General features: G+C 38.1%; 1 pseudogene; it reads right to left on the reverse strand.

Annotated features, from left to right (window-relative positions):
• Window positions 1-513: 513 nt before the first annotated feature.
• The window catches only part of LOC149569022 (putative beta-1,3-galactosyltransferase 8), an 89,351-nt pseudogene continuing 67,094 nt past the window's right edge, over window positions 514-22,770 (reverse strand).

A 22,770-nucleotide genomic window follows, 5' to 3' on the forward strand; every position in this document is an offset into this window, starting at 1 on the left:
CTCTTAAAAAACTTCGATCAAAATATGGCTTTAGGGACACTTGCCCTCACCTAGGCCAATAAAGGCAAAGCAAGTAAAAAGGTTTCAAGACTTCAAACTTAGACTTGATTCAACATTTCTAGTACTAAAACACTAGGATTCATGCACTTTCAAGGCCCCAACACCTTCAAAGGATGAATATCCCTAACTTAGGCCTAGAAATCCTAGTAGGTCAAAATTTATTTTTCCTTGGCAAAGTTCCAAACTTTCCAAAGGACAAGGCCAAACTATCACCTTTTCAAATACCTTTTACCTAGTTCTTGAAGACTCAATGAATTATCAATTATCTTTGGATTAAAATATTACACAAATATAAAAAATGCTATATTTTTAAGATAGATATCAACTTTAAACAACATATAAAATGGCACTATATTTTTATGTAGAATTACCCATCTCAAATGAAAACAACAAATAAGTTCTACCCAAAAAATAAACACATGAACTATCTAAAAAAATTATAACATAAATATACTATTTAGATGAAACCATGAATGATGATAATATAAATAAATTGACATGCACATCATCATCAACTTTAACATAGAAATCAACATCCAATTTAGCGAGTGATGTAGAGAAGTAGATCTTGGCCTTTGCTAAGAGCTAATGGTAGCCTTCAACATGTTTGAGTCTAAGGAAGTCATTATGCTCTGCATCTTCTTCTTCAATTGCACGATCTAAAATGCCTCTTGGTGTAGCACTATGCCCAATCACAAACCTTATCACTATCCCCGTCTCCTCCTCCAAATTATTAAGCTTTTCCCTTGCCATTCTCATTTCCCATTTCCCATTTTATTCATGGGCTTCTAACAAGACATTGTAATATTCAAATTAAAAAACTTGCAATTGTTATAGGTGTTTTAATTGAGTACAGTTGTTGACCTTGTGGCATCCAAGTGTGTCGGACATAATCAAGTCATTTTCTATTGCTAAATGTAGTGTTGACTCCCACCACAAAAAAATATTTTTTGGCAAAAGATTTATTGTCTTTCTCCACTCCATTCATCTTCATTCGATTTGCAACTCTTGTTGCTCCTAATTCCATTTCTAGTGAAGATATTGTTTTGTCGAATGACCTACATCACTCATGACCCTTTATATTCTTCAAATGAATCTTCAAACTATCCATTACAATACCACTTATCCCAATAGATTCAACTATTTTAAACTTCTCATACATTTATATATATCTTAGATGATAACGCATCAAAATTCAATCGAGCATTATAAGATGGGTTTTACAAGTTTATGAATCAAAAATAAATTTGTTTTGGAGTTTATTTGAAATAATTATAGATGACAAAACAAATAAAAGATAAAAGCATGTTAGTCATAACATCATTATTTGTAACAATGTTCCAAATGCAAAGAATTATTTGTTTGAGCTTCTAGCAATGATCAAGTGGCTTACTAAATGGCTTGATGAGTCTTGAAAACTTCTCCCATTATATCCTTGCTTTTTCCAATTTCAAGTTTCCAGTTAAATGAACACAATCACGACTTTACATCACAATGCATTCACATTATAACAATTTTCATGTTCTTTCATTATATTTTGATCTAAAAAACAAATTCTAAACTTTCACTTATTCAAATTACTAATCTGAAAATGGGTCCTATTAAAGAATCTAATATAAATTCAAATAATGTATCTAGATTCTAAAAAAATCAAAACATAAAATTTGTGATTTAAACTTATCTCATCACTTACACATAATAACAATACCCACCTTGTCATGTGGACAGTCTTGGGGGAGAGGTTTGAACATTATTTTTTGGTGAGGGATAGTCCACATTCGATATGCAAATAACATACCAATGCAAAAACAGGCATGGCAGAGGAATACAATGAATTTGGAGGGAATGGTAAAAAGGGAAACTCCAACTCCTTGTAGCTTCTTTTGATCTTCTAGACCCCTACATCTTTTCCCAAAGACCCCAAGGCATTTAAATCAATCTAAAGACCTACAAACTCCTTATTGCATACAAAATAACTCAAATTCCTTAAATTTGACATTTGGTTCAATTTGGTATCCTGGCTTATAATGACACCAAGGATCCAATTGACCACTATTTCTCTCTCTCCCTCTCTCACTATTCAATCTAATGAACGAACTAGATCTACTCTACATTTTAATGCCTCAAGTATTGCCTTGTGGTTTGACTCACAAACTTTCCAAAGAATCATATTATGTGGTTTTCCACCATATTTTATCAAGTGGACATTTGATGCAACAACAAGATTCAAATAATGAAGAATCTTCCTCTCTATTTGCCAATCCTTAAATAACCACAAGTTAGGGTTCTTCATAGAATATAGTCTAAGCCATGTGTCGATTACAACCACCGCACTGATATGGTACTCTAAACCTTCACCATCTGTAATCGAGTGATCAAATTTTTGTTTCGCTTGGACACAATGACATAAATAATAATTTGTCCCTTCTTCATTGTCTTCAAGTGCAATAATAGCAAAAGCATGGTCTATAGTGACAAATGCACAAAATGCAATCATTAATTTAGAAAATACTTAAGTAAAATTTATAAAGTTACATATTGAAATTACAAAGATATATAAATATATATATTACTAGGTTGCACTAGATCAGACAAGCAGTCAAAGTCAATAGATAAATCCATCTCTACCATTTCTAGTGCTTGTGGATGGTGATAGGTTTCAGTTGGGTACAAAACTCGTATATCCCATTTGTCCACCCATTCAGTTGACTGATAGTCATCCCAATTTTCCTTTGCACATGATGGACAATAGCATGCCATTTTATGTGTGTGGATACTCCATGAACCTAAATTAGAGCTTCTAAAAGAGTGCAACTCACTTGATCCTATTAGTGTGCAACAATCCTCATATGGTACAATGTTAGTATTATCTATCAAATGAAAAAATCTATGAATCATAGACGCACCTTCCTTACATGGACCCATTGTAGCGTTACACCACTAGATGATGGATTTTGCATCTTTCAGTATTGCTCCATTATTGTACTTTAGTTCTTCATGAGCTAAGGCTCTTTTGATGCATGCACTTGCATCATCATGCTCTCCCTTTCCATGACTAGCCTTTATGAAATTCCACATATATTGAATTCTACACAACCTATGCATCTTGCTCAACTAATAGAACATCCATGCATTCTTGAATTGAGATGCACAATTGTCTGACCAAATAACGTGCTCATGATATGGTATGCTCTGTTAGCCAAATATCCATAAAATAGTTGAAAACAACCATTTAAAAACTTTTTAGAATATCATCGATCATCATTGATGTAAAAATGGTACTCCTTCAAAATATTCCTGTCATCCTTTGTACTTGTAGGTGAATGCATGAATGTGATGTGAAAAAATATGAAAGCCTATTGAGAAGTACAATACTTTTCTTGCACCTCATTTTGTTGTTGTAGCATGTATTTCTCTATGAATTCTACAACCAAAAAAATGTTATCTAGTGGAAACGTATCCTTGCACCACTTGAATTGCAAATCTAGCCATCAATCTCTATGTGTATGCCTTGCATACTCGTTAATAATCTTTTCATAAAAAGTCTTCATGAACTCATATACTAGAATCTTTTCAATGACTAAATTACATCGTTTACCCTTTTTCCCATCTTTTAGAGCATATGTCACTTCCATAAATTTTTTGTAATCTACTATTTCATTTTCAATTGCATGTGTACTATCCATATGTTTACAAGTTATAAAATTGTTGGCCATGCCCTATTTCACATAAAATATTGGATATGAATTCCCTTGAAGATCTTGGTGGCTCATTCATGTCACAATCCTACAAAACAAACTTAGAATACAAAAACACACATATATGCCTAAAAACATCAAAATGGTTAGAAAATTCAATATGTATCCTACAACAACAAGTTGTGCATGTGTGATTTATCTTCACATAAAAAGGTTTACTCATCTCAAAAAATATTTGACTTATTTGAATTTGAGGATACATACCAATATATTTTGCAAAAAAATGTGTCTAAGTTGAGTCAAAAAAATGTTTCGCATGTGGGTCACGATTTTCACTACCAATCCTCCTTACAACAACTCTTTGATTATGAGAAACATGTGTGTTATTTTTCTAAAAATCTTTGATCAATGAGTTCAAAGCATCACTAATTTTTTTATCTTTTCGCAGTAGTCTACCTCTAAATGTCCATAACTCATTTTTTGTTGGATCTTCCAATCTCTCATGCCTTAGCATGGCTCTCCTTAGAGTACCTCTACCAATTTTCAATGTTTTTCTTGTCTTTCTCATGATTCAAGCTTTCTTCATTCGGATACTTACTATTGTTGATGTAAGTATTCTTCTTGTGATATTACTATCTTTGGTGTGTGATTTAGAACTCACTTTGTCATAAGCACTCATTAGATTCTTTACAATGCTTTTTTCATTTGAATCATCCATCATTTTTAGCCCAAAAATCTTCATGATAGGCCTAAATTTCAAATTTCTCATCATTTCAACAAATAATTGACATTGACCTATATTATTTAATTCTTCAAAGGATAATCTCCACATACGATTAACTTTTCTTTGACAAGTACACTTGCTAATCTTGTCAAGCATTGATTTCAAAATGTTAGTATCAATATCAATCAAATATTTTGGTATTCTAAAATGAATTCTAGAAGGTGTTACACTCTCTTCCATTCCCTCAACATGTTGAACATCAAAATAAGGTTAAGTGTTTTGCATACCTTGAACCAAAGATAATGTGCCTTGGCAATAAGATGCAAAAGATAGAATATCACCTACTTGATATGTTGATGTTGTGCCTTCAACATGACATGATGGAGTGTGTACATCATCAGATGTACAAATTAGTGTCTCTTCAACACAAGAGGATGATATTACTCCAAGATTAGAAGATGGTGTAGCTTCACAATTCAATTGTCTTGTTGAGCATAATGGTCGCATTCGTTCTCTTTTTCTTTCCAATTCTTCCTCATTGTTTCTTTGTATCAATGGTTCTTGTTCCTGTTCGAAAGTCAATTCTTCAGTATTGCTTTGAAATTTTTTTTGTTTGCATAGTAGTTTCATTTTATCTCTTTTAATTGCCTAATGTGTCTCCCTCTCTTCCTTTGTTTTAGTTTTTGGTTTCTTCCTTGGCATGATGATGATCTCTATATGTCAAATTATTCAAACATTTGAACTACTTACAATTTGTAAATTACAAATCATTCAAATACATATAATAATTACAATTATTTTAATGAATACACAATATATATCAAACAACTTAGCAAAGTTCTAACCATTTTCAAATGACAATTCATTCAAACATACAAATTAATGAATTCACTATATATTAAACAACATGTCAAATTATAATAAAATTTGTCTCTATATATCAAAAAACAATATTTAAAAAGGACTGGACTAACCTTTTCTATAGAAAGAATATTCAAAAAGCCTTCAAATAGCATATTCAATGATTGAATTTGGTGTTTGCTAGCTTCAAAAAGTCTTCAAATAGTGTTTACTAAATTCCAATAGCTTCAAACTCATATTTTCTATTAGAACAACAGAATGCACAACAGATAAAAAGAAAAATATGGATTAAAAGGGACCCAAACCTACTTTATGACATTTTTTTGGTGATTTCACATAGTGCATATGCATTATAAAGCACGTATGCACTATGTGAAAATAAATATCTCCCTATCCCACCATCCCTTATCCCCTACTCTCTCTCTCCTCTTGCATCCCCTGCTCTCACTCCCTCTCTCCTCTCCCATCCCCTACTCTCTCTCTCACTCTCTTTCTCCTACTCCCTCTCCCATCATCTACTCTCTCTCACTCTCTCTCTCTCTCTCCCATCAACTACTCTCTCACTCTCTATACTCTCCCATCTCATACTCTCTCTCACTCTCTCTCTCTCGTCTCCCATCCCCTACTCTCTCTCTCTCACTCTCTCCTCTTCCATCCCCTACTCTCTCTTGCTCTCCCTATTGTTTAGTGTGGAGACTAATCAGTCCCCAAGTGGGATATTGTTAGATTGTACTGAAAAATAAGGAAAGTACTGTACATACTTCATAAATTCTTTGGGGTTGGGGGCATTGCCTCAAATTTTGTTTTGGGTTGTGGTCGATGTTGTAGCTGACATATGATCGACATGTTGTAACCGTAAAATGACATAAAATACTTGTATAAAAGGGTTTAGGGTTAGGTATTTTTCATTATGTTATGTTGTGATGCAAAATTAGTTCTTGCGGTGGTATTGAGCTATAAGGGATTATAGATTGTAATCAGGTTGTATTCACTATATCATAAAAATATTGGACTTGCTATTTGGTGGATGTAGCCTAGGGATTGGGTGAACCACATTAAATTTTGGTGCCTTATGTTCTTTTCTATGTGATCTATTGTTTCTTGTTATTGGTTATATTTGCATTTAATTTTTATTTCTATCCATGATTTAATCCTAACAAGTGGTATCAAAGTGAGGTTGTCTTTCAGTTATCATCTATAGGAAAGTCTCATGATTGAGTGGGAGTCTCACGGTTGAGTGGGAGCAATGGTAGACAAGGGTAAGTTGAGGGTTGATAGGTTTAATAGGCAGAACTTCCAGTTATGGAAGATGCAAATGGAAGACTATGTTTATCAGAAGGATTTATGGAAGCTGTTGGAAGGCGAAGCCAAGAATTAGGGATCTATGTCAAATGATGAATGTGATCTTTTGGATAGAAAGGCACTTGGGAGCATTCGATTATGCCTATCACCATAGGTGGCATTTAATATTACAAAAGTGAAGACGATAGAAGAATTAATGAAAACCCTAGTGACACTATATGAAAAACCCTCCACTTCAAACAAGGTGTTTCTCATGAAGCATTTATTTAATATGAAAATGGCAGAAGCTAGATCTATTGCAAATAATTTAAATGAGTTTAATAATATTACTAGTCAGTTATCTTCTATGGGCATCAATTTTGAAGAAGAAATTAGGGCTCTTTTGATTTTGTGTTCTTTGCCTGAAAGTTGGAATGACTTGGTAATGGCTGTGAGTAATTCTGTTCTTGGATCTAGTACCCTAAAATATGATGATGTGATCAGTGTTGTTTTGAGTGAGAAAACTAATAGGAAATCCTCAAGTGGATCTACATTAGGAAGCGCTTTGAATGCACAAAGAAAGGGAAAAATGATTAAGAGAGGAAGTAACTATAGAAATCATGAGAAATCAAGAGGAAAGTCAAAGGGCAAGAGGTTTCAATCGAGAGGATCAAACAACTACTAGTATAGTGGGAAACTAGGTCATAAAAGGAAAGATTGTTGGAATCTAAAGAAAAATGAACGAGATAAATTAGATGGAGACAAGGAGGCAAATGTGGCAAGTAAAAAATCCAAAGAGGATGCTTTGCTTCTATCTTTAGAAAGTGTTGATGATTCATGGGTTTTAGATTCTAATGCTTCATTTCATACTACACCTAATAGAGGTTATTTCACTAATTATGTCCAAGGGGATTTTGGGCTTGTTTATTTGGGGGATAATGAACCCTGTCAGATTATTGGAAAGGACAAAATTAAGATTAAGTTGTAAAATGGGAACCACTGGCTACTACATGAGGTAAGACATGTTCCAAGGCTGAGTAGGAATTTAATTTCAGTAGGGCAACTCAATGATGAGGGTTGTGTAGTTACTTTTAATGATAAAAATTGGAAGGTTTCAAAAGGTTCCTTTGTAGTAGCAAAAGGTGCGAAAGTAGGAACTTTATATCTTTGTATAGGTCATACTGTTCCTTGTACTTTAATTGCTTTAGAGAAAAATAAATGTTTAGGAACAATTGCCGCAGTTGAGTAGGGAGAACAAATAGCTACTGTAGGTTTTGATACAACGTTGTGGCATAACAGACTTGGGCACATGAGTGAGAAATGTATGAAAGTACTTCATTCAAAGAAAGTTTTACTAGGTCTGAAATATGTTAATATGGATTTTTGTGAAAGTTGTGTGTATGGAAAATAAAAGAGAGTGATTTTTGCAAAGATTGGGAAGGAAAATAAAAGGGAAAAATTAGAGATTGTGCATACTGATGTATGGGGACCGACTCAGGTATCTTCCCTTGGTGGCTCTCATTATTATGTTACATTTATTGATGATGCAATTAGAAAAGTATGGGTTTATTTCCTTAGATAGAAATCTGATGTGTTTCAAACTTTTAAGAAATGGAAATGCTTGGTTGAAAATGAGATTGGTAAGAAATTAAAATGTCTCAGATCTGATAATGGTTGTGAGTATTGCAGTCATGAATTTGAAGATTATTGCTCCACTAATGGTATTCATAGATAAAAAAACTATTCTAAGGACTCCACAAGAAAATGGAGTGGTTGAACGCATGAACAAGACTATAATGGAGTGCGCAAGGAGCATGAGGTTGCATGCTAGGTTGCCCTTACGCATGTGGGTAGAGGCTATCAATACTACTATATATTTGATTAATAGAGGTCCCTCTACTCCTTTGGGTTGTAGTATTCCAAAGGAGGCATGGACTGGTAAGAAGGTGAGTTATTCTTTTCTCAAAACCTTCGATTGTGAAGCATTTGCTGACATAGATTATGAAAATAGAACCAAGCTAGAAGCTAAGTCAAAGAAATGTGTATTTGTTAGATATGACATTAATGAATTTGGTTATAGGCTTTGGGATTTTGAAAATCATAAAATTTTAAGTAGGGATGTCTTATTCAATGAGAAAGTGTTGTACAAAGATTTGTTGTATCAACATGAGAAGAAAGAAGATGATTATGTAGTGCTGGATGATACTCCACAAGTTGATGTTCCAACCATTCCTCATGATGTGCAACAACCAGACCAAAAAATACCACACACAATGGTGAATGTTAGATGGTCAACATGGAAAATTAAACCTCCACAAAGATTTTCTCCCTCTTTGTATTCCATTTTACTTACTAATGCTGGTGAACCTAAATGTTATGATGAAGCTATGCAGGTGGATACTAAGATTCAGTGGGAGTCTACAATGAAAGATGAAATAGACTCTTTGCTAAATAATAAGACATGATATTTGTGCAAGTTGCCTGTAGGTAAAAGAGCTTTATAGAGTAAGTGGGTTTGTAGGTTGAAAAAAGAGGAAGGAGGTAAGTAAAGATTTAAAGCCACGTTAGATGTAAAAGGATTTGCACGGAAAAAGGAAATTAATTTTGATGAGATATTTTCTCCTATAGTTAAAATGACTTCTACTCGTATTGTTTTAAGTCATGTGGCTACTGAAGATTTACATTTAGAGCATTTTGATGTTAAAGTAGCCTTTCTTCATGGTGATTTGGATGAAGAAATATATGTGGCTCAGCCACAAGGTTTTGAGGTCAAAGGTAAGGAGAACTTAGTGTGCAAATTGAAGAAAAGTTTATATGGCTTGAAACAAGAACCTCGACAATGGTATCTAAAATTTGACAGTTTTATGCATGAGCATGTATATAATAGGTGTCATTCAGATTAATGTGTTTATTTTAAGAGGTTGGATGATGATAGCTACATTATTTTATGTTTATAGGTTGATGGTATGCTTGTAGCTGGGTCTAACATGGACCATATTAAGGGGTTAAAATGCTATTTAGCACATGCATTTGCTATGAAGGATTTGGGGGTAGCAAAAAAAATTATTGGTATGAAGATTTGCAGAGATAGGAAAAATAGAACATTGATGCTATCTCAGGCTAATTATGATGAGAAGGTGTTGCAATGTTTCTCTATGGAGAATGCTAAAGTTGTCAGCACACCATTACCTAGTCATTTGAAGTTGATTAAGGAGATGTGTCCCAAGACACCACAAGAGGAGGATAAGATGTCCAAGGTACCCTATGCTTCAGCTGTAGGAAGTTTGATGTATGTTATGGTATGTACTAGGCTAGATATTGCACATGTAGTGGGAGTTGTTAGCAGGTATATGAGTCATCCAGAAATTGAGCATTGGAATGCAATCAAATGGATTCTCAGATATTTGAGAGGCACATCCAATAAGTGTTTACACTTTGGGGGCTCTACTACTTATTTACAGGGCTATGTTGACTCAGATTTGGTAGGGGATATTGATACCAGATGGAGTACTACAAGTTATCTATTTACTGTTGGTGGGGTAGCCATGAGCTAGGTCCAGGCTAGATATTGCACATGTAGTGGGAGTTGTTAGAAGGTATATGAGTCATCCAGGAATTGAGCATTGGAATGCAATCAAATGGATTCTCAGATATTTGAGAGGCACATCCAATAAGTGTCTACACTTTGGGGGCTCTACTACTGATTTACAGGGCTATGTTGACTCAAATTTGGTAGGGGATATTGATACCAGATGGAGTACTACAAGTTATGTATTTACTGTTGGTGGGGTAGCCGTGAGCTAGGTTTCTAGGTTACATAAGATTAATGCTCTATCCACTACAGAGGTAGAGTATGTTTCTGTTATAGAGGTAGCAAAGGAGATGATATGACTTTAGTTCTTGGAAGAATTGGGACACCCTCAGAGGGATAATTATTTGTTTATAGATAGTCAAAGTGCCATTCATCTTGCAAAGAATTTAGCTCTGCATTCTAAGACCAAACACATACAGTTGTGGGACCATTTCATTCGGTCAGTTTGGAGGATGGACATTTAAAGATGGAGAAGATCCATAACAAATGACAATCCAATAGATATCTTGACAAAGGTCTTACCAAGGGAGAAGCTAAACTCCTCTTCATCTTTGGTTGGTCTTCTAGACTGAACATGAATAAAAGAACAACAAAGTCCAGGGTAGTTTGATCCAGTGAGAGCCCCATGTGGTAATGGTATTGCTACAAGATCAGTCTCCAAGTGCTAGATTGTTGTTTAGTGTGGAGCCTAATCAGTCCCCAAGTGGGAGATTGTAAGATTGTGGTGACTGATAAGGAAAGCACTATACATACTTCATAAATTAAATTTTTTTGATCCATGGCTAACATTGTAGCTGACATATGGCCAACATATGGCTAACATGTTGTAACCCTAAAACAACATAAAATACTTGTATAAAAAGGCTTAGGGTTAGTTATTTTTCATTATGTTATGTTGTGATGCAAAATTAGTTCTTGTAGTAGTATTGAGCTGTAAGGGATTACGGATTGTAATCAGGTTGTATTCACTGGATCATAAAAATATTGGACTTGTTGTTTGGTGAATGTAGCCCAGGGATTGGGTGAACACCGTTAAATCTTGGTGCCTTGTGTTCTTTTCTGTGTAATCTATTGTTTTCTATTATTAGTTATATTTGCATGTAATTGTTATTTCTATTCATGGTTTAATCCTAACACTCCCTCTCCCACCACCTACTCTCTCTAACCCTCTCTCCTCTCCCATCCCCTCCTCTCTTTCCCTCACACACTCCCATCCCCCTTCTCTCTCTCCCATAGCCTACTCTCTGTCTCTCCCCTCTCCCATCCCCTACTCTCTCTCTCCTCTCCCATTTCCTTCCTCTCTCTCTCACTCTTCCTCTCCCACTGCCTACTCTCTCTCTCCCATCCCCTATTCTCTCACACCCTCTATCCTCTCCCATCCCCTACTCTCTCTCCCATTGCCTACTCTCTCTCTCTCCCATCCCCTACTCTCTCTCTCTCCCTCTCCTACTCCCTCTCCCACCGCCTACTCTTTCTCTCTCACTCTCGCTCTTGCATCCCTTACTCTCTCTCACTCTCTCTCACTCTCTCTTCTTTCTCATCCCCTACTCTCTCTCTCTCTCTCACTCTTCCTCTCCCACTGCCTACTCTCTCTCTCCCATCCCCTATTCTCTCACACCCTCCATCCTCTCCCATCCCCTACTCTCTCTCCCATTGCCTACTCTCTCTCTCTCCCATCCCCTACTCTCTCTCTCTCCCTCTCCTACTCCCTCTCCCACCGCCTACTCTTTCTCTCTCACTCTCGCTCTTGCATCCCTTACTCTCTCTCACTCTCTCTCACACTCTCTTCTTTCTCATCCCCTACTCTCTCTCTCTCTCTCTCTCTCTCTCTCTCTCTCTCGCTTTGTCTCCTCTCCCATCCCCTACTCTCTCTCGCTCTCCCTCTCCTACTCCCTCTCCCATTGCCTATCTCTCTATCTCCCATCCCCTACTCTTTCTCTCTCTCTTAGGCTACTCTTTCTCCCTCCCCTCTCCCATCCCCTACTCTCTCTCTCTCTCTCTCTCACTCACACACTCTCATGCTCCTCTCTCTCTCTCTCTCTCTCCCTCTCCTACTACCTCTCCCACTGCCTACTCTCTATCTATCCCATCCCCTACTCTCACTCTCTCTCTCCATCTATGTATCTCTCTGCCACCCCCTACTCTCTCACACACTCCCACACTCTCTCCCATCCCTACTCTCTCTCACACTCTTACCTCTCTCCATCCCCTACTCTCTCTCTTACACACACATTGATCCCCCTGCTCTCCCTCTCTTCCTATCCCACTCCCTTTCCCAACACTTACTCTCTCTCCCATCTGCTACTCTCTCTCTCTCTCTCTCGGGCTACTCTTTTTCCTCTCTCCCATCTCCTACACTCTCTCTTCATAGACAACACACACTCCCATCCCCTACCCTCTAGATCTCCACACACACTCCCATCCCCCCTCTCTCTCCCTCTCCCACTCTCTCTCCCATCACCTAGTATCTCTCTCACTCACTCACTCTCTTCCTCTCTACTCTCTCTCTCCCATCCCCTACTCCCACTTTCTCTCCCATCCCCTACTCTCTCTCACTCTCTCCCATCCCCTATTCTTACTTTCTCTCTCACATTTCATTCTCTCTCTACCACCTTGTACTCTCTCTTACACTCTCACACTCTCTCCCATCCCCTACTCTTTCTCTTACACACACTACCATCCCCCCATCTCTCTCCCTCTCCCACCACCTACTCTCTCTCTCTCTCTCTCTCTCTCTCTCAGGCTACTCTCTCTTTCATAGACACACACTCCCATCCCCCATCTCTCTCCTCTCCCATTGCCTACTCTCTAGATCTCTGACACACACTCCCATTCCCCCCTCTCTATCTCCCTCTCCCACTCCCTTTCCCACTGCCTACTATCTCTCTTTCTCTCTCTCTCTCTCCCTCTCTACTCTCTCACTCCCATCTCCTACTCTCATTGTTTCTCTCCCATCCCCTACTCTCTCACACACTCTCTCCCATCCCCTACTCTCACTTTCTCTCCCATCTTGTACTTTATCTCTACTACCCCTACTCTCTCTCACACTCTCACACTCTCTCCCATCCCCTACTCTCTCTCTCTCTCTCTCTCTCTCACACACACACACACACACACACATTCCCATTCCCCCTCTCTCTCCCTCTCCCACTCCCTCTCCCACCACCTACTCTCTCTCTCCCATCCCCTCCTCTCTCTCTCTCTCTCCCCTCTCCTATCCCCTACTCTCTCTCTTCCACACATCCACACACTCTCATCCTCCTCTCTCTCCTCTCCCATCCCCTACTCTCTAGATCTCTCACACACACTCCCATCCCTCCCTCTCTCTCCCACTGCCTACTATCCCTCTCTCTCTCTCTCTCTCTCTCTCCCATCCCCTACTCTCACTCTCTCTCTCACATCCCCTACTCTCTCTCTCTCTCTCCCCTCTCTGATCCCCTACTATATCTCTTTCAGACACCCACACACTCTCATCTCCCCTCTCTCTCTCCTCTCCCATCACCCCTCTCTCCCTCTCTCACTCCCTCTCTCACCAACTACTATCTCTCTCTCTCTCTCACTCTCTCCCTCTCTACTCTCTCTCTCTCTCTCTCTCTCTCCCATCCCCTACTCTCACCCTCTCTCTCTCTCTCTCTCTCTCTCTCTCTCTCTCTCTCTCTCTCTCTCTCTCTCTCTCTCTCTCTCTCTCTCTCTCTCTCCCCCATCCCCTACTCTCTCTGTCACCACTACTCTCTCTCACACTCTCACTCTCTCTCCCATTCTCTACTCTCTCTTACACACACTCCCATCCCCCCTCTCTCTCACTCCCCCACTCCCTATCCCATCACCTACTCTCTCTCTCCCATCTCCTACTCTCTCTATCTGTCTCTCCCATCTCCCATCCCCTACTCTTTCTCTTTCACAAAAACACACACCCATCCCCCCTCTCTCTCTCCTCCCCCATCCCCTACTCTGTCTCCCACTCCCTCTCCCACTACCTACCCTCTCTCTCTTACTCTCTCTCACTCCCACTCTCTCCCTTTCTACTCTCTCTCTAACACCCCCTACTCTCACATTTTCACACTCTCTCCCATCCCCTACTCTCTCTCTTACACGCAATTCCATCCCCCCCTCTCTCTCCCTTTCCCACTCTCTCTCCCATTTCCTGCTCTCTCTCTTCCATCCCCTACTCTCTCTCTCAAGCTACTCTCTCTACCTAATCTCCCATCCCCTACTCTCTCTCTTTCACATACACACACTCCCATTCCCCCCTCTCTCTTTCCTCTCCCATCTCCTACTCTATCTCCCCTCTTCCATCCCCTACTCTCTCTCTCTCTCACTCACACACTCTCATCCTCCTCTCTCTCTCTCTCTCTCGCTCTCCCTCTTCCATTCCCTCTCCCACCACCTACTCTCTCTCTCCCATTAGCTACTCTCACTCACTCTCTCCCATCCCCTACTCTCTCTCTACCACCCCTACTCTCTCACACTCTCTCCCATCCCCTACTCTCACTTTCTCTCCCATCCTGTACTCTCTCTGCCACCCCCTACTCTCTCTCACATCCTCTACTCTCTCTCTCTCTCTCCCTCTTCCACTCCCTCTCCCACCAACTACTCCCTCACTCACTATCTCTCTCCCGTCCCTTTCTCTCTCTCTCTCTCTCCCCTCTCCCATCCCCTACTCTCTCTTTCATAGACACACACTCCCATCCCCCCTCTCTCTCTCTTTAAATCTCTCACACACACTCCCATTGCCCCCTCTCTCTCCCTCTCCCACTCCCTCTCCCACCACCTACTCTCTCTCCCATCCCCTACTCTCGCTCTGTGCCACCCCTATTCTCTCTTACACTCTCTCTCATTCCCTACTCTATCTCTTACACACAATCCCATCTAGCCTCTCTCCCTCTCCCTCTACCTCTCCCTCTCCCACCGCCTACTCTCTCTCTCCCCTCTCCCATCCCCTAGTCTCTCTCTTTCACGCACACACACACTCCCATCCCCCTTCTCTCTCCCCTCCCCCATACCCTACTCTCTCTCTCTCTCACACACACATACTCCCATTCTCCTCTCTCTCTCTCACTATCCCTCTCCCAATCTGTCTCCCACCACCTACTCTCTCTCTCTCTCTCTCTCTCTCCCATTCCATACTCTCAATCTTTCTTTCCCATCTCGTACTCTCTCTTCACTACCCCTACTATCTCTCTCACACTTCTTCTCTCTCCAATTCCCTACTCTCTCCCCTCTCCCATCCCCTACTTTCTCTCTCTACCACCCCTACTCACTCTCACACTCTCACACTCTCTCCCATGCCCTAGTCTCTCTCTCTCTCTCTCTCACACTCCCATCCTTCTCTCTCTCTCTCTCTTTCCCTCTCCCACTACCTACTCTCTCTCTTTGCCATCCCCTACTCTCAATCTCTCTCTCTCATCTTGTACTCTCTCTCTCCCACCCCTACTCTCTCTCTCTCTCACACTTCCTCTCTCTCCCATCCTCTACTCTTAATCTCTCTCTCCCATCTCGTACTCTCTTTTTGCCACCCCTACTCTCTCTTACACTTCCTCTCTCCCATCATGTACTCTCTCTACCACCCCTACTCTCTCTCACTTCCTCTCTCTCCCATCCCCTACTCTTTCTCCCCTCTACCATCCCCCACTCTCTATCTCTCACAAACACACACACCCATCCCCCCCCCCTCCTTCTCTCTCCCTCTCTCTCTCGCTCTCGCTCTTACTCTCTTCGTCCTTCTTTATGCACTATTTAGGTCTCAATAGTGAGTGTGCACTAAAGTGCGCACATGCTATTTAGACTCAAATTTAAAAAGCTCTAAATAACGCATGTGTGCTGTAGCACACATGCACTATATGGCACATGGGATATTCAAACCTTTGTATTCTACCAAGCCTAAGGCTTGGATTTGCCATGGGGATCCAACCCAAAGGTTTGGAGTCTATAAATTGGTCTGAAATGTGTTTTGCAGCAAACATAAAACAAATGATTGATTCTTCTTATGTGCTCTCCTTCAAGATTCCTCGTGGTTGAGCATCGATAAGATCAGATTACATGACATTGTAGGTCATTGTGTTAGCTATATAACCATATAATTTATTTTTTATTTGAACTATTTCAAGATTTTCATCTATAATTTCTTTCAAATGTATGTCCATTTTTGTCAAAAACCAACATGTACTAATTGGGTTGTAGATTTAAGCTTGTTCATTGAATTTTGCAACAACTTAGTTTTTTAGAAACTAGACTCCATTCTACACACTTTGAAAAAAATAAGTTTTGATTTAAGATTAGTTTTCAATAATTTCTAGGGGGGAACACATATATTTCAAATTTTTGGGATGTGTTTAGTTAAAAAATTTAGAAATAAAAAATACACATTATAAAATTACCCAAAAAATCTAGAATAAATTACATAGTGTTAAGTAACTTTTGACCAAAGTGGTGTAGGAGCACCCACATAAAGTATTTAGGTCAAATTTTTATATTATGTATTTAGGTCAAGTAGGTCAAGTTTTATGTATTTAGGTCAAGTTTTATGCATGAGCTGACTTGAGAAATTTATCTTGATTTCGTAATTAGGATAAGATAATTCCCTTGGGATTTGTACAGATCATTGTGGGGTCATTCTTCCCCATTGTATACTAATCTAGAATTTTTTGTAGACCATCTTAGCAAGTATATGTAGAGTCTTAGTTTTAGGTTTAGGTCAGGCTTGAGAGAAAAGTTTCTGGAAACAAAGTTACAAAGAGCAAAAATCTGCAGGAAGAGCTAATGTATGTACGGTTCATTTGATAAATTAAATAGAAAATTTTTATAATATGTCTCTTTCTGGTGCTAGTTCCTATTGCTATTGTGTTTTCTTTTGTTGTGTTTTACCTCTGCATCATTTTTGGTATCAGAGCTTGGGGAAAGCTCTTGAGGCAATTAGATTTTATGTTTAGATCAGAGTCAGAAGCTGAAACATCAAACATGGTCACTAATGCTGAACTAGCAAAGAAGATGCAAGAACAAGAGAAAATCAATAAGTGGTTATTAGATGAATTTGAGAAGATGAAGGGCCAGATGGAAAAGAAAGAAAAAGTCTCCTCAAAGCAAGAGGAAGAAGGGGAAGAAGAGGATACCCTAGAGTAGGAGGTGATTAACTTACCTACAGTTAAGAGATACTTTATAGAAGCCCTTGAGAGAGTTGGTAAGAAGGATGCCAAAGGTGACCTACCCATCTTCTCAGGAAAGATGGATGCTGATGTTGTTGTGGATTGGATAGAAGCCTTGAACAACCATTTTGAATGTGAAAATATGGCAGAGAAGGATAAGGTAAAAATTGCCAAGTCAAAATTGAAGGGACCAGCCCTCACTTGGTGGAATTTCATTCAAGGAGAAAGGGTCAAAGAAGGTAAGAACATGATAACTTCATGGGAAAGGATGTGTGCCAATGTGAGAGAAACATACTTACCTGAGGATTATGAAATCCAACTTCATCGAAGGAGACAAATTTTAAGACAAAAGGAGCTACATGTCACTACCTATACTAAAAAATTTCAAAAATTAAGCCTGAGGTCAAAGCAGAGTGAATGTGAAAGTATAAAAGTTGCTAGATATCTTAATGGATTAAGGTTGAACATTCAAGAAGAACTTAATTTATTATGTCCAGATATAGTAGAAACATGTTATCAACTAGAATTGAAGGTGGAAGCCAAATTGAAAAAAGGGCAAGAACAAAATAGTAGAGGAAGAGGAAGAAATCAAAGGGGAAGAGGAAATTTCCAAGGAAGAGGACAAAACAATGAAGATTGTAAGGAGATAAAGCAAGAAACTAGTCAAAGTGAAGGAAATTTCAGAGGTAACTTCAGAGGTAGAAGAGGAAATCCAAGAGGTGGATTTGGTGGTAGAAGGGCAAGTTCAATTGTTTGTTTCAATTTTAATAAGGAGGGACATTATGCATCTAGGTGTCCAGATAGAGCAAGTTCAAGTTCACAAGGTGAAAGACGAATCCATTTGGTACAAGATGAGGACTACCAAGAGAAGGAGATGCCTAACTCGGATAGTGTACCTGAAAGAGGAGAAAGTTTAATGTTGAGAAGAACACTTTTAAAAGTGCCTACTACCATGGAACCACCACAAAGGAAAACTATCTTTAGGACTTCTTGCAAATCTAGAGGTAAGGTATGTAAAGTCATTATTGTTTTAGGACCTACTGAGAATTTTTTTTCTCTTGAGATGGTTGAGAAGTTAAAACTTAGAACAATACCTCATCCTTTTCCTTATAAAGTTTCATGGCTAACAAAGGGTCAACAAACTCTCGTAAATGAGAAAGCATGGGTTGATTTTCAGATTGGAAAGTATAAGGATAGAATTTTGTGTGATATAGTTGATATGGCTGCATGCCACCTATTATTTGGTAGGCCTTGGTAGTATAATTTACAGGCACAACATGACGAAAAAATCAATATATACACCATCAAGAAGGATGGAAAGGTGATTAGATTGATTCCATTTGCTGATCATGAGGAAGTGGAAGAAAATAAGGAGAGGGAAGCCAAAATTATGATGGTTAATAAAAAGGAATTCTTATGAGACATGAAGGATAAACCTAAGCCTTGTTTTCTTTTGATGCCTAACCCACAACCATAAGAACTCATTGGAAAAGATAGAAAGGAGGTTGAAACAAAGAAGGCAATTCCTAATGAATTGAAAGAACTTTTGGATAAATATGAAGTTTTGATTTCAGAAGGTATGCAAAAATTTTTACCACCTATACGAGACATTAGTCATTGTACTGATTTCATTCCTAGAACTACTTTAGCCAATAAGGATGCATAAAAGATGACACCACAACAAAATGAAAAGATTGACAGACAAGTAAAGAAGTTACTTGATTCTTGCTTGATTATGAAAAGCTTAAGCCCATGTGTTGTACCTACTATTTTGGCACCTAAGAAGGAAGGAACCTATAGGTTATGCATTGATTCTAGAGCCATTAATAAGATTACAATCAGATATAGGTTTCCAACGCCAAGAATTGAAGATTTTCTTGATTGTTTGGGAGGTGCAAAGTATTTCTCCAAGATTGACATAAAAAGTCGGTACCATCAAATAAGGATAAGAGCTAGAGATGAGTGGAAGAAAACATTCAAAACCAATGATGGATTATATGAATGGAAGGTAATGCCATTTGGACTCTCTAATGATCCTAGTACCTTTATGAGACTCATGAATGAAATACTCAAGGACTTCAATGGCAAGTTTGTCATAGTATATTTAGATGACACATTAATTTTCAGCAAGACAAAGGAAGAACACCTAGAGCACATTGACATGGTTTTGAGAAGACTTCATGAGGAGAAATTGGTAATAAATTTAGAAAAAAATTTGTTTATGCAAAAGGAGTTGACATATCTAGGTTTTGTGATCTCTCAAGGTTGCTTGAAGATGGATAAAGAAAAGGTAAGTGCTATACTATCCTAGTCACGCCCAAAAATAGTTGGAGATGTTAGAAGCTTTCATGGTCTTGCTACATTTTATAGGAAATTCTTAAGAAATTTGAGTCATATATGTGCTCCTATGTTAGAAACTATTAAAGGAGGAATGAAGTGTAAGTTTGCATGGAGTCAATTAGCAAATGAAGCTTTTGAGTTTCTTAAGAAAAAGGTTAGTGAGAAGCCAATTCTTTCTTTACCTAATTTTAACAAAGTTTTCCAAGTAGAATGTGAGGCTAGCAAGGTTTCTATAGGGGCAGTTCTTAGTCAAGAAGGAAAACTAGTGGCTTTTTCAAGTGAAAAACTCAATGAAGCCAAACAGAAATACTCTTCTTATGACTTAGAAATGTATGCATTGGTTCAAGCTCTCAAAAGATGGAGACATTACTTATTGCCAAAGGAGTTTGTTATGTATACTGATAACCAAGCACTTGGTTTTCTAAATAGCCAAGACAAATTAAGTCATAGGCACATGAAATGGATGGAGCATTTACAGGCCTATACCTTCACCATCAAGCATAAGAAGGGCATATCAAATAAGGTTGCTGCTGCTCTTAGTAGAAGGAATCTGACTGTCTCCCAGATACAGCTAAAAAGTGTGGGCATTGAAGTACTCAAGGACATGTATGTAGCAGATCCAAATTTTGGTGACATCTACAATATATGTATGGAGTTTGGTGAGAGATACCATGCTGATTTTCCTGATTTCTTGATACAAGACATACTTCTTTTCAAAGGAGGACAATTATGTGTACCCAAGTGCTCTATGAGGACAAACATTATCAAAGAGAAGAATAGTGGAACAATGGGTGTACATTTTGGTTTGGATAAAACCTTAGAATTGGTTAGAAGGTACTACTATTGGCCTAAACTTTAGACTAATGTGAGAAACTTTGTGGCAACATGTATGATTTTTCAAAGGGCCAAAGGAAGGACTACAAATGCTGGGCTTTATCAACCTTTGCCAATACCATCTAGATGTTGGGAAAGCATAACAATGGTTTTTTTAATGGGGTTGCCATGGACACAAAAAGGGGTATGATAGTGTATTTGTTGTAGTAGATAGGTTCAAAAAAATGGCTCACTTCTTACCCTATAAGTCAACCAATGATGCTTCTCATATAGAAAATTTCTTTTTCAAGGAAGTCATAAGGATTCATGGGCTACCCCTCAATATAGTTTCAGACAGTTATGTGAAGTTCGTAGGAAACTTTTGGAGAACTTTATGGAGGAAAATTGGAACCAATTTATCATTTTCATTAGCCTACCACCCTCAAACTGATGGCCAAACAGAGGTAGTTAATAGAACATTAGGCAATTTGTTAAGAACCCTCAAAAGACAACATGCAGCAAAATGAGATGTAATTCTACCCCAAGCTGAATTTGCATATAATGAATCCATCAATAGAAGTACATGAAAATCACCATTCTAAGTGGTATATAGAATTCATCCTAGGGGGATTTTTGTGTTAAGGGATATGAGTTCACAGCAACAAGTTAGTGCCCAATGAGAAGAATTTTCTATTGCCATAAAAACAATCCATGATGAAGTCAAAGAAAAACTCCAAAATAGCTCTGACAAGTATAAGAAGCATGTAGATCAGAAACAAAGACATTTAGAATTTGAAGTGGGAGATTTAGTATGGGAAAATCTCAAGAAGGAGAGGCTACCAAAAGGTAAATCTACCAAACTTATGTTGAGAAAACTAGGTCCTTGTAAAATATTAAAGAAGATTGGACCAAATGCTTATGAGATTCAATTGCCAACAGAGATTGGAATTTCTCCCATCTTCAACATAGTAGACCTCACACCATTCAAAGAAACCATTGAAGAAATTGATACAGGATAGATTGCTGATACAGAAGGCATTCAACATCTACCATTTAAGCAGACACCACAACTAGACATGATACTTGACACCAAAGTCATTAAGTAGTGAAAAGGATAGGAGTCCAATCAGTATTTGGTAAAACTCAAAGGTTATTTGGATGTAGATGCTGTGTGGATGACTAAAAAAGATATCAAGAAGCAAGGTACCACTCTACAAGAGCTCATCTCAAGTGGGCTTGAGATAAAATTTCCTAGGGAGTATGGTGTAGGAGCACCCACATAAAGTATTTAGGTCAAAGTTTTATATTATGTATTTAGGTCAAGTAGGTCAAGTTTTATGTATTTAGGTCAAGTTTTATGCATGAGCTAACTTGAGAAATTTATCTTGATTTGATAATTAGGATAAGATAATTTTCTTGGGATTTGTACAAATCATTGTGGGGTCATTCTTCCCCATTCTATACTAATCTAGAATTTTCTATTTTGTAATAATCTAGAATTTTCTGTAGACCATCTTATCAAGTATAAGTAGAGTCTTAGGTTTAGGTTTAGGTCAAGCTTGAGAGAAAAGTTTCTGGAAACAAAGTTAGGAAGAGCAGAAATCTGCAGGAAGAGCTAATGTATGTACGGTTCATTTCATAAATTAAATAGAAGAATTTTATAATCTGTCTCTTGCTCGTGCTAGTTCTTATTGCTATTGTGTTTGCTTCCATTGTGTTTTACCTCTGCATCACAAAGCGACTAAAGAATTTCAAAAAAAAAGTTAAAATTTTAGTGGGAGCACACTTTATATTATGTCATGTTTTTTTGGAATAAACATCACTTTCTGTGGCCCCCTTTTTTGAGGACCTAAAACTAAATCATTTTGAAAAAAAACTAGTAGTTTAGAAACTAGACTCAAAGGACTACTATTTTTATTTTTGTCATATCTTAAATTTTTTGGCATAACTATCTTCAAATTCTTGTTGTAGTTTAGAAATTACTAATTTCAGAAGAAAGGTGTCTGCTTATACCCCCCTTTTAGTACCACAACTTGGTGCAGTTACCTTGATATTTTACGATAAAGTTCCAACTTTTTGAGCTTTTTGGTGGATTACACATTCTTAAAATGGATGTGGGGTCTACTTCATTTAAGTATTTACTATACAGGATATTTGCCCATTTTTGTTCTCATTTTTCATATATTTGCCATTCTAATTTTGTACATAATGCTTCACTTTTCCAATTGAGACTTTTTCTTCCCAACCCTCTTAATTCTT

Source organism: Cupressus sempervirens, chromosome 3 (genome assembly GCF_028749045.1).
Source record: "Cupressus sempervirens isolate cs-2001-9-10 chromosome 3, ASM2874904v1, whole genome shotgun sequence".
Taxonomy (NCBI): domain Eukaryota; kingdom Viridiplantae; phylum Streptophyta; class Pinopsida; order Cupressales; family Cupressaceae; genus Cupressus; species Cupressus sempervirens.